This window comes from Hippocampus zosterae, chromosome 8 (genome assembly GCF_025434085.1).
Source record: "Hippocampus zosterae strain Florida chromosome 8, ASM2543408v3, whole genome shotgun sequence".
Lineage (NCBI taxonomy): Eukaryota > Metazoa > Chordata > Actinopteri > Syngnathiformes > Syngnathidae > Hippocampus > Hippocampus zosterae.
In genome coordinates this window covers 6494382-6506934 of record NC_067458.1, presented here as the reverse complement: position 1 = coordinate 6506934, position 12553 = coordinate 6494382, and positions in this window count along the sequence as shown.

Below are 12553 nucleotides of genomic sequence, written 5' to 3'. Positions count from 1 at the left end.
CTGGCACTGGGTAATACGCTGGAGGCCTTATGGTATTTATGACCCAGGGGGCCTCTGCTTTATCTCGCTCTTCTCCATCCCCAACACCAACACAATACACCTCTGGCACGCTGTCACCGACACCAGACATGTAAACTTCAACGAAACGGAATACGGAATATTTAAAGGGTCATTATGATTAAAAGAAAGAACAGTGGTTCCACACAATTGCAGAACCCCATGATTATGAAAGCTTTCGTGCACACTGTCATCTGTCACGATCTGAAACTTTCCACTGTACTAACCGCTGTGCCCAAAAGGGTTCAGCGACATATTTGTTTGTCAAAGACAACAAGTTCTCTTATCTAAAGAAATGCAGATGTGTGGAACTGCATCATTTCTTTGGGCGAAAAGTTTTTATTAAAACATCCAAATGTTTTCCCCCTAACATTTTGTTTGCTATTTTGCAGTGTCACCGGTCAAAAAAAAAAAAAACACAACAAACAGAGGCAATTAAGCTTTGGAGTCAGTTGGCCTGCAAAATGAATTAATTTCATATTGATTTTATGAAAGGTTGCTCCGACTACCCAGTAAAAGATGAAAGAAGTTGCGAAGACTGATGATTGTGCCAGTTTACCCCCGTCAGCTTTACAAATCCCTTCCCCATGCTGTGCTCTTCCAGGTCAGACGGTGGAAAAAAAGCAGGCCCACGGGGAACATCTTCCCAACGGGACGGCTCCTTGGGTGCATCTTTGTCACCCCTGCCGCCCTCCCTCCCATGCCAGCCTGACTGATGTGTCTCCGCATTGTTTTCCAGGAGGATCATTGGGATCATTGAGTGGCGTGTTGTTTTAACAGCTAAGCTCTAACCGAAAGGCTCCATTGTGCGAGCCGTCCTTCCCTCAACTGCCGACAGCCTAAGGGCAGAGCCCGACAAGATGGGTTCATTTACTGCTGCCGTGAAGAGCTCGGCAGTGTTAAGCTAAAATGAGGCTTTGCATAACTCCAGTTACTCAATTACAGAATATCTGCAGCCTTAAGTTAAGGTTCATTTGAAGAAAGCATGACGTGTTAACAGATACACACAGCGAAACCCAGTATATAGGTAAAACAAACAAACAAACAGAAAGATGACCAAAAAAAACCCACTTTTTAAGTTGTATTTATTTGAGATTGTCGCCGTGTAGAACACTGTATCACCATTATTGTGGCACACTAAAGAAACAATCGTCATCATGATAATATTGTTCAATTTATACCCGCATTTCATTCACAAAGACTGATTTTCCTTGATGCAACATTTGGACTCGATCGCATGAAATTGTTCAGGTGTACCTGTAAAATTGCCAGCGTGTGCACTTTTTAGTCCAAAGATTCCACAATAGGAATATCCAACAAATGGGCAGAAACATACACAATGGCAAAGACATACCACGTGTTGCAAATATAAATACACACATTCACACTATACAGTCACATTCAAGTACGGACACCTACGGTAAGAAAACCTTTATTAGTCTCGCAATGGAGAAATTCCAGATTCACAGCAGCAAAGTTATGAAAGGAAGAAGTAGAACAACAAAAAAATAGGAGCTGCTGGAAAGGCAGCCACTCTCGCGGCGCCATTTTGAAGTCAAAATAACAAAAATAACACAAGACAACACATAGGACAGAGACAGTCCTGCAATCTTCACCACTTTTCTGCATACACTTTGTTGTCTGAAGCAGTTATAGATGAAAGAGGAGAGGATCAAAGTGTCCTTTCACCAGTGGATCAGAGACATCATGCTGAAAAATGTGCACACGTCTGCTACAAGCAAAGTTTTGAAAGCAAACACGAAGCTGTAGCGTCCATTGACGAAAAGAGATTAGTTCACTTCTCCTGTCCCACATAATCCGCTTCAAACTCCAAGCCGCGACTCCCAGCTCCAAATCCGCATCGGCACTCCGCGCCAACGCTCCTTTCTTCTCATCGTCGGCTCCTCAAGACCTCCATCCATCCAGCCGCAGACCGTTCAACAGCACCGATCTCTCCGCTGAACAAAGCGGGGCTGTGAAAAATGCTGCCCATTACAGGCGCAAGACACAAGCGCCCCGGGACCGGTACGATAAATCCTCACAACTGCGCACATTTGACGTGAGCTGTGTCTGATCAGCACTTCTTCCAAAGGTGAGTATTGACATCTTTTGTTATTCATCGCATATTTAAGCGATTATATCTTCCCTCCCCTGCTGCCATAATGTTGCCGGTGTTGCGGAACACATTGGTAGCCACTAGCCATCATTCGCCATCTCCTTTTAAAAAAACGTCTTGAGGCGTGACATTATTACCCAGGAGCCATAAGGAGTCTATTCAAAGACCAAACAGGGCTGGTTGTTCCTTTTATGACTGCCACGTTCTCAGTGAGCGCCAGGGTTCAAAAGGGCACGGCCTCCCTGCCCTTGCAACATACAGCCGCCATCGTTTTATACCGCCTTTAATCGAAACACCGTGTACTACATCACAGTTATGCTTTGGGCATATTAAGGTCACTATATTGATTTGATGTTTGTCATTATGCGACGGGCACTCGTATGCTCACAAATCGTGTTGTTTGCCACGTCCCTGTAGACATGTATCCCCCATCCGGCAGTTTATCATCGCTCATAGAGCTATATTGGTGCAGGAGGTTCATCATAATTCCCTTTGTTTTGGTGGCGGGTCGCTTTTTCAACTGAAGTCGGCCTCCTTGTCCTTCCTAAGAGTCACTGAACCTATAAAGGACTCCGATTGAATAAGTGTGTTCAAACATCGATTCGATTTAGTGATGTCCAATGGTTTTTCTGTCATTTCTGTCAGCTTTTGCATGATGGTAAGGCACCCAAAAAGCAGGGAGGCAGGAGGAGCAGCGACTGGACTGAACAAAAAATATGAACAAAAAATACTTGCAGGAGTACACTGGAAAAACTAACTCAAATGCACGAAGTCCTGAAGACCACATGAAACCAAAGTAACAAACAAACAAACAAACAAACAAAAACTGTGACAGAAACAAAAACCCATGACAGTAACACAACAATCCGACAAAGACTGACAGAAGCCAGGGAACTACATACAAGCAAACTGACGACACAACAAGGAACACTTGGACAAGACACAAAGGGTTGAGGGAGCTGATTGGTTAAACACAAGGGACCCGGATGACGGGAACAGGTGGAGACAAAGAAGGCACATGAGTGAACAAAATCAAATGTAATGTAAACAAAAATAAAATCATAACAATTTCACTGTTAAGCTGGTGACTCGTTAGAAGGCAGAACAGATGTTTCAATTAAATTTTGAGTCATATTTTTTGAAAACATCAATGTGATCATCCCTCACGTAGCTTCATGCTCAAAGTTGTATTTGGTGTACAACTTTGTTGTAAAACATATAATATATGTATATAACTTGTGTATATATGTATACATATGTATATATTCATTCATTCATTGTTGTTGTGTGGTTGAAAATAAATACAGTACAATGTAGAAATACATTAAAATACACTTGTCATGTAGTTTTCAATCAGAAATAAGGTTTTATTCTTATTGTTTGTTTGTTTGTTTATTGTTTATTGAACATAAAACATATACAGTAATAATTTGACAGAAAATAAGGTAGATAAAAAAGTAAAAGAAAGAAATCAGTCTTCATTCAACACAGTTATTATGTTCAAGGGAGTAGGATGAAGTAAAAAAAACTTATCTAGTCCTACCCCGTTATGTGTTTATATCTACTAAATCATTTTTATATCAATCAGAAAAGAAAAAGTAAGAAGAAGTCTCCATTAAGGCTCATACTTTACCCTTAACCGTGATATTTTCACAACCTTTGGTTTGTATCGGGATTATATACATCCTCACCCTGGCACTCTTGTGTCAATTTTCTCTTGTATTCATAATGGATATTGCAATACCTTTCTCTATTTATCAACTTAGTTCTGATTTATCATTATATTTAATGTTTAGAATTTATCATTTTAACTCTGATTGGTGTAGGTTGTTTGTACTATTTTTTTGAATTTGTTTTTGAACTCAGCAAGCGATTTACTCATTTTTAGGTCAGTTTCGAGATATTCCACAGATTAACACCTTTGCTAGATACACTTCTTTGCTTGATGTTTGTTCTTGTTTTGAGTTTTTTGAATAAGTTGGTACCTCTTAATTCATAGTTGCTTTCTCGAATTTCTAAAAACTATTTAATTTGATAAATAGTGGATTTGTGGGTTCCGTATATTTTGATCTATTAATAGTTCGAATTGCTTTTTTTTGTAGTTTGAGAATAGGGAGTGTGTTTGTTTTGCAGGCATTTCCCCATATTTCCACACAGTAGGTCATGTATGGTAATAATAATGAAGTGTATAATGTGTACAAGGATCTCTTATTTAGCACTTCCTTCGTTTTGTAGAGGATCCCTACGGTCTTGGCTATTTTTCTTTTTACGTTATCGATATGTGGTTTCCAACATAGTTTTGAGTCTATTACTAATCCGAGAAACTTGGTTTCATACTTTCTTTCTATTTCAATTGAGTTTACCATAATTTTAGCTTGGTGTTTGATTGGTCTTGTGCCAAAAACAATTGAGTTCGATTTTTTCAGGTTAAGTGACAATTTATTTCTGTTGAACCAGTTTTTTAATTTGTTTAATTCGTTTTCTACTGTTGTCAGGAGCTGTTTCAGATTTATTCCAGAACAGTAGAAAGTTGTATCATCAGCAAATAGGACACATTTAAATAGTTTTGAGACCTTGCAGATATCATTTATATATAAGATGAATAGTTTTGGACCAAGCACTGACCCCTGAGGTACTCCGTGAGTGATTTTCAGTTGATTTGTTTTTTTATTGTTGAGTTGCACGTACTGATATCTGTTTTCTAAATAACTTTTTATCCATTTATAAGCTACACCTCTAATGCCATATCTTTCTAGTTTTTTCAATAATATACTGTGATCTATTAGTTCGTTGTGTATCACCTTCATCTAAAAAGAATTCTCGAAATAAAAGCTAAAATGCTGAGATTTTCTCTCATTTCCATCTCATTTCTTTAATATGCATACATTTGTTTCTAGTATTTTTTTTTTTAATTTAGTAAAACACACAAATTTTCATCAGACATGTATTGTGAAATTATACGATCCTGTATGAAAGAAACCATGATTGTCGATGCATAATGCATGCGGCACACATGCATGTTCTCATATTTATCATGTCATTTAACAGACAGGTTCAAGGCCTGAGGCCTGGATTGGATAAGTACCCCCTGTGGCCCTCTTAGGGGTTAAAGTGTGATAAAAAGAGGAAGAGTGGAGGGTGGGGTTTATCAGTCTGTCTTTGTTAGGCGATGCGCTTGGGCTGACTGCACACTTCCCACCCTCAACACACAGACGTAGACACACATGCACGCACAGCGAGGAGCACGTGGGCTGCTCCAGGACAATCTGTTATTCCCATGCTGATTAACAGTGATATGAATGTAACTGTACGTACACTCGTGGGAGTTGGATGCCGGCTACAATTAAAGCTGACCTCGGTTTAATGGGAAACAAACTTGTGTGAATATTGTTCATCATCCATCTTTATTTACACGTGGTAATGATGTCCTGTGGTCAAGTACTCCGAGCCCATGCTGCAGTACGGAAGGAGGCAGGTATAGACTGCACACAAATATCCAGACCTGCATATGTGGTTGGCCATGTGAGAAAGTCAGAAGATGAAAACAGACCGAACAGTACAAGTACAATTTGGATATAAACCACTATGAACTGCTTGAAGGTATAAGCACATCTATCATTCCATACAACGTTTACCATTTCATTGTTTGTTTGTTTTTTCAATCATTAATATCCATTTAAAATTCATTCTTCGCACATGTTCTGGATGGTTCAAAGACCTGATAGGATTGTCTGAAAGGAATCGATGGTTCAACAAACCAACTGCCCCTTATTGATTCCACATCAGAAGATGGACATGTTCGCCAAACCTCTAACAGAAGTCACCTGGAGCTACATTTCCATCTCAAATGAATCAAACACATGATGATGACTGAAAAAGTCATTTCTTGACATCATACTCTTTTGGACTTTCAATGGTCCCCATATATTGTATGCACTGTATTCGATATCATCTTCTTTCCGCACGCCCTGCTGCCTTCCGAATAAGCGTCACAAAAGCAGCATTCAGCAGAACGTGTTCCTTTTCAAAGATGCTAAACCATGCAAGTCGAATCGTGGGCTCCCTGCATGAGTCTCCCTAAATGAGATGTCCGTGGGGATAATAGGACGGCCTGCTGCAAGAGAGCGCTCCGTGTGGCTCTTTTCATGCCAATTAGACTCTGTGATATAGTCACAGCAGATGCACCGCCTCAGCTTGTCGCACAGCGCTGAGGAGACAGCAAAATATATATATTTTTTAAGTACAGTTGTGTTGGAGCCTGTTCCCACATGAATTTTATTGTACTTGTATTCTGTACAAAAAGCATTTAAGTGTATTTTGTAGCAACCAGCTGTATTTTAAGAGGTTATAACCTATGTGATAATATTTAGAATAAAACTTTGTTGTGGAAAAGTTTGGGTGGACAATATATAATGTATGCTCTTTTTTTTTACTGTGGGGATGTGTTATGTCGACTAGCACATGATGCTTTTCTTGAAAAAAAAAAAATCCAGTTGCAATTTATTGTAGTCAGTGCCAACACTGAAAAAATAATTGGCGTCTTGAATTAACTGCATTATATTTCATCAGGTGGGTTGCACATGTGTCATAGATGTGTAGTCTACTTGTATGTAAATGCATCTGGATCCAGGATGATTTTATTTAGTGCGACCATAAGACAAAATGAAATTGAGCAAATTTATTTCGACAAACCTTTTTTCCTAAGCTATCTGTTGCGCTTTATTTGCCACTGAAGAAGAAGAAGAAGATTGTCTCACAATGGAGAAGTTCGCAATTTACAGCAGCAAAAAATATGAAAAGTTGCAAAAAAGTATTTGCATGCACAAAAATATAGTTTTTAAAACAATTCAAAAATACAAATATAAAAATATGTGTTTCTCATATATATATATATATATTGCGCGTCGTCCCGCACGCGGTCTGTCCTTCCGTCTGTCCCTTTTCAAAACGTACCTACTTCACCGCGCCGCTGCGCGCCGCCACTGCGCCGCTCAGGCAGTTGCTCACTACGATCGCGCGGGCATCTTAGCGAAAAAATGTTGTCTACCCACAAGCATTGCAATACAATTGTTAGTTATTTAGTAGAGCTAAACATCTCTTTATTTTCGCGATAAGCAATGAAGATGAACAAAAAGTTGAACCAAGCAACAACACTTTTGTGGGCCGAAGGCCCACCTTACCAGCCTTCCGCAGGAACTAGCTGATGAGCCGCCCGGAGGACGGCGAACCACCACCTTACCAGCCTTCCGCAGGAACTAGCTGATGAACCGCCCGGAGGGCGGTGAACCAGCTAGTAATCTCATAATTCTCAGGTTAATGTTCTTCCTTGTCATCACTTACCCTTGACTTGCTGCCAGGGAACACACACTGTGAAAAATAAACCAACAGAATCCACCCCATAAATGTAGGGTAACAATTTGCGGCAAAAAATTAAATAACTTGGTGACTGGGCTTTTACTCACCATGGAAAGTTCAAAAATAGTCTTGCCATTCAGGAGAAACTGGGGGATTGGTGTCTCGCTCAAGGACAAAATGGCAGGGTCACAAGTGCTGAGGATTGAACCCACAACCTTTGGGTTAGTACTGTACTGTGAGTGTTTCACAAATTATAAATTTAGATACTCTTTATTCAAAATGTCTGATTTAAATGTATGCAATTAAAGTGGCTGCAAATTGTTACTGTTAATGGGACATTTGTGGGCTACAGTCTATAAGATTTTTTTTTTACAGTAGACATTGAGTAGATTCAATAGTTTTTGATTTTTTGAAGGTATAGTAGGAATATTTTACGATTTTTTTCTAGGTGACTCTTGCTACTGATATAAAATAGGTAATGTAGGTATAAATTACCCGCTATTTTGTAATTTCTTTACTGCCTAAAATAATTCGCTAACATTTAGATGACTTGGGTAATACTGACCGCACTCCAAAATCGTTTTTATTTTTACAGCGCAGCAAGATTTTAGATTAAAATACAAACTACCGAACCAGATAAATATAACACACAAATAATATTTTATTCACCTGTTATCTTTGCTATCTCTAAGATTGAATATCGTGCAAGTGGCAGCCGAATAAATGTTAATTAATAATGTGCAAACTCGGTAAACACTACTTTCTTCCATCTCTTGAGCTCCCTCTGCTGCTTCCCCTACTTTCATTGTGCCACTGAGAACATTCACCCTCAGACAAAAAGGAAAATGCCCCGTAATGGGCTTAATGAAGTGTGACAAGAGCACAGAGCATACCCAGCTGACACACAGGGGCCCCAAAATTGGATTAGTGATTAACAAGGTTGTCCTGCATTGAGTCAAACGGCTGTGGCGACACAAAAAGTGTTTGGTGCCTAGTGTGCTGGCCTGCCCTGCTGGGAAAAAAGGGGCGCCCTCAGGTAGACAAGAGAGATATGGGCAGAAGGATGAGGAAATGATCTGGGGATCTCCGGGATGCTCTGGGAGGAACACAGGATTAAGTGAAGGAAGCGAGGGAAGGAAGGTTTTCAGAGGGGCTGTCCCCGGGGTTCATAGCTGCGCCGCGTCAGGAGGCCCTACTGTGCAGTGAAATGAGAACGGCTCCGTGCACCTGAGCAAGCCCAGAAAGAGCCCGAGGCAGTGGGAGAGCCTGAGCAGGATCCTCCTCACTCTGATCCCTTCCTCCCTCTCCCTCCGAGCAGCTCCTCACATATATCTTACCGGGAGACAAGAGCGCCAGCGCAAATCAAACCTACCTACCTATAAATTACCACTTTCATTCTCCCTTAAGCCCCCCCTCCCCACCCCTCTCCCTCACTCTTTCTGTCTTTCTCTACCCCCTCTATCCATCCCTTTTACCCCGGCATCATTCCACCCGCACCAGCCAGGGGCCCTCAACGTGCTGCATCTCGTCGCAATATAAACTTGGCTGTCAGAGGTTCAGTTGCAATGTGGCAAACTTGCCATCGTAACAGACAGCTTGACAAATGCATGAAGGGTTGCAGAGCGTTGTGGTCCACGTCCTACGCCTCCTCCCCTTCTACCGTCGCTGCATAGAGGAGAGGAGCGAGTGATGCAAGGAGAGGAGAATGAAAGGAGGAACCGGGGGCGAGAGAATGGAGGGGGTGAGTAGAGAGATAGTGAGAGTGACTTTCAGAGGGATAATGAGCCTTTGAACGATGGCTGAAATGTTGCCGTCAACCTGCCCTTCTGCTGCTGGGTAATTAGGTAATCAGTAAATGCCTAATTATGGGATCAAGGTGCATGGAAACAATTAGCAGAAAGTATTGCCACATAAAACAGAAATTTACGTTCTGCCAAAGCATGTTTCATTTCGGAATGCGTGTGCGCCGTCCTTCCTAAATAACCACATAAAAAGGATATTTCCCTTGCCTCCTACCTGCCAAGTGAAAAGGTTCATTTTAATGGCGCAGTCGGGATTTGCAAATAAGTAGAAGGACTCGCGGTGTCCGTGATTGAATCGCTAGTTTGAATAGTTTAAAAATAACTGTGATATTTTATCCTTGAATGGATTGTGTACAAGTGCTGTCAAATCCGTGCGGGTATGCAAGGCAGCGGAGGGATGGTACTGTGGAAACAGATGTATTGCTAAGTAGCCTCATTGCTTTGGTAAGTGATTGCAATTAGATTGTGTTGTAGGGCCCCCCTCTGACACAGCGGCACTGTGTGTGCTCGGGTTGGGTGAAAGGAGGGCAGAAGGCAGAGGGAGCAAATGCAGACGGTGGGTGGGGGGCGGGGGGGGGGGGTGTCACTCCACAATGCACTGGCAGCCCATGGTAAAGAGAGAAGAAAGAGAAAGAAAGAGTGCGCAAGGGAGAAAATTGAGCTTAACGGCCTGATTCCTAACTATTATTTATCCATTATGGCGGCTACGGAGCCGGGGTGCTGTGCGGGAGAGGATTAGAGAAGATTTGTGGGCTTTACAAGGCCCTGTCCTCCCATCCGCATCGCTCCAGCTCCCAGGGGCTCTGCAGCCAGCGCCGGCTCAGCTTGTCTGATCATTTATCCATAATTAGAAAATTAATATTTTAGATGGCGCTATGATGAACCCATTATGGTGATGGGCCCTGATATCAATTATAACTTCAATTTCAATTTCACTTACAGCCGCGGCAGCAAAATGGCTCCGGGTGGCGGCGGTCGAGTGATGGGCTCTGCGCCACAGAGCATGACGAATACAGATCACTGCACATTAGGATGAGCAATTATTTGAACATGTATAAAAACTATTTACAAGCAATGTAATTGACCAGGGTCAGGGGGAGATGCTGCAAAAAATGGACAGGTTGACAAATTTCTGTTCTTGCCAACCGAATGAGAGATTTATTCATTTCTTTGTGGCTATAATTGAATTTTTGAAAGGTGTTTCTTATTAGGTCTCTCTCGTGGCGCAGGGCTTATCTCACACGCTGACCTTACGTACACTGAACACCCAAGATTGTCTGCCACTGTTGTCCATACAAGCGTTCGCGTGTGAGCCGGGAGGCAAAAACAGCCTGGAAAACAAAAGCAAGGTGAGCATCAATTGTGCGACAATAAAATAAGAAAGGTAAGATAAGAAAAGCCTGATTTGTCTCACAATGGAGAAATTCCCAATTTACAGCAGCAACATTTTGAAAGGGAGAAGTAGAAGAATAAAAAGTATATAAATAAATCTAAATTATAAAATATAAATATAAGCATACTAAAAATGGGTATGTGGGTGTGAGTCCAGCTTTTCAAGTTTTCAGTGATTTCATTGATAAGGGGATGGAACCCCACCCCCAAAAAAACATGGTGTATTGAATATAATATGAACCCGGTTCTATTGAAATGATGAATGTGCCGTCAAGTCAAGTCAACAGTATTTATAGAGCACTTTCAAACAGCCATCGCTGCATACAAAGTGCTGTACATGGAGCAATTTAACATGCACAATAAACAATGGCACATGTATTTCCCCTGACCAAGAAAATTCAAATTATGAATGAAAACCTATTGCAAATACAATGTCATGATTTTTTTGGAATCAAAATATTTTCCTCCTCAGCACTCAATATGTAGTCCTCATTTATTCATTTTCTTCATTTTGTATATTTGGCATGCCAAAAATGCCAATTTTGATTTTGTAGTCCTGTATTGTACTCGGGTAAGACAAAAATATTGTGTTTGATGGCCGGAGTTTCTTCTAATTTTGCTGAGTAAAATCCAGATTATAATCCATCACGCAGCTTCAACCAACCATAGCGAGGAGGAGATATTCCTTTCTCAGCACTGCTCTTGCAAGGTTAGATGAATCCTGGTAACAGCCCTAATCATATACATATACTTCATCACTGAGGCTCCCACACGTTAATTATGTAGACATCATTCAGAATACACTGCTATGGTGTGGTTTGAACTAATTTGTCAACAGTGCGTGCGTGTGTCTGTGTGTGTGTGTGCGCGCGCGTGTGTGTGTAGTGCATGCAAATCAAAAGGTTACAGTTTATACTTTAAACTGTAACCTCATGTCATATCATACAATATATAATGCTTATATATTGTATGATATGAGATAACCTGCATTCTCCTTTAGTGGTTATTTTGATCTTGCGCTCTGTAATCATAGGAGCCTTCATTGAAATTATTAGAAATTATGATTTTTTCGTAGTACTGAAAATTCTAATTCTCAAGGTACTTTTTCAAAACAGTTACAGTCTATATCTCTCTCTCTCTCTCTCTCTCTCTCTCTCTCTCTCTCTCTCTCTCTCTCTCTCTCCCATAATGTGTTCAATGATTAATAATAATTATCATTACAATTGTGGTGTGGATGGGCTGAGAGTCAGGAAACCGTGTATCTATTGACATGTGTTGTTGCGTACATGTTTTTCGTGTTTAGGTGTTATTCAAGATGTAACTCAATATTGCTGTGGGGTGGAAGATCCACTTTTTGATCCGCTTTATCCTCACAAGTATCGCAGGGGGTGCTCGAGCCTATTCCAGCCGTCTTCGGGCAGTAGGCGGGGGGCACCCCGAACTGGTTACTAGCCAATTGCACGGCACACAGAGACAAACAACCATCCACGCTCACACTGACACTTAGGGACACTTTAGAGTGTCCCATTAACTTACCATGCATGTTTTTGGAATGTGGGAGGAAACCGGAGTACCGGTAGAAAACCCACGCAGGACCGGGGAGAACAGGCAAACTCCATATAGGGAGGCCATAGCTGGAATTGAACCCGGTACCTCTGCACTGTGCACGTGTGAACCACTGGACCACCGGGATGCCTGGGCCCATTTTATTTCAGTGGGTATCTGAATAAAGATTATGGATAGCTCCTATAGATTGCCTATATTTTCAACATTTTAATTGCCAAATGCAATCATCTGAAGGAGATGAGCACCTACTTCATGAAAGATTATA